Here is a 1,574-nt window from a genome sequence, read left to right as displayed (position 1 = left end):
GGGAGTTAAATCTGCTGTGATGGAACCAGGTCAACCCCACAGGAGATCTGCTCGCTGTGATGCCAGGTGGAACCAAGTGCCGTTTGTCCTTAGTAATTTTTTACCACCATTTCCTTTCAGGCTCAGCTAAAATAAGATACAGAATTTTGAACATGCAGGCTAGAGTGGAAGCAGCAAAGAACACTTGGAAATGCTCGGTGACGTTTGACAGCTTACTCCCAAAGCGAAGCAAGCTCATCGGTGACAACTCCTAAGGTGATCTCCAACCCTAAGATGTGAAATAAATTATGGGGTCCGTGCTGCTGCTGGTGGAGGGGCAACAGACAAGCATGGCTTAAAATAATCACTTTAATGAACTGCTTCTAAAACCAATTGGCCTGCATGTTAGTGATACCCCTATAACTAAATGGGCAGTACTAAAATACTGTGTTGAATAGTCTGAAGGGAGAAAAGAATAGTTCGGCTATTTCAGGAAGGTTTCCCTCGCAGCCTGTGACAGTCCTTGCCAGGCGTGAGTAGAAACAGGAGGATACTTTTGTTTACATGTTGAGGTTTGCCATTCCTAATTTGCCTGGACATTTTTCAATTGTAATTATGTAGATATGATGAATAGTATGTGATAGAATGAGAGCACTTAACTACGGTACCTTCCTGAGGCAGCCAGCTGGGACTGCAGGAACTCGTGTTAAGTTGCACTGGGACAGTTCTTACACAACCAGAGTTGCCCTGGTGCACAGAGCTCACTGAGAGCGTTCTCAATCCTTCAGCACGTGGATTCAGAACCTCCTTTGTTCTCACCCTCTGCCTTTTACTTCTGGAAATAATCAAAATCACTTTTGTGTTCCAGTGACTTGTAATAGCTGGGGGAGCAGCCTGAATCCTTGCTATTTCTTTCGCCTCTTGCATTCTACTATACAGGGAACCTATAGAAGATGCTAGAGAAACTTGGGAAATGTGAGAAAAAAGCATGGAGAAGAGAGTGAAGGACAATTAGAGGTGACAGAACATTTCATTAGAACAACCATAAACAGCAATTAGTAAACTCAGACGTGTCCGCTGTATTCAATCCTGTCTCTTCCTGCTAGTTATTCCAGAGGAACTGGTGATGCTAGATAAATAATTGATTTCCAGGCAGAGGAAAATATAAAGTGGGAAACAACCTGACCCAGTGAAGTGTATTGTTCTGGTCAGCAAAGATGAAGTTTGCACCTGTAGTAATCATCTCCTCAGATCTGCTTCAGTAAAGCGTTGCTTCTATAAATGGAATTCAGGGATGGTTCTGAACATGAGTCAAGTACAGAGGGGAAAAATCATAACGTGTTGCTTGAAGAGAGGATACTACTGTTAAAAGTACAAAGCTGCAGGCATGTAAGCTGTATATACTTCTGAGCCTCAGAGAGCTTCTTCTGAGTACACCATGAGCAACTGTTTCAGACTTAGAGCAAAGATACACGTGGAGAGCCTGAGCCCATTGGAGGTTGTTTTTTTTTTGAATTTAAACTTCCATTAAAGAGTTATTTCTATTAGCTGTGTCACTTGTTTGAAAACCATTTCAGAACAACTGATATATTAGT

This window comes from Anas platyrhynchos, chromosome 2, assembly GCF_047663525.1.
Source record: "Anas platyrhynchos isolate ZD024472 breed Pekin duck chromosome 2, IASCAAS_PekinDuck_T2T, whole genome shotgun sequence".
Lineage (NCBI taxonomy): Eukaryota > Metazoa > Chordata > Aves > Anseriformes > Anatidae > Anas > Anas platyrhynchos.
Note: the sequence above shows the minus strand (reverse complement) of the source record.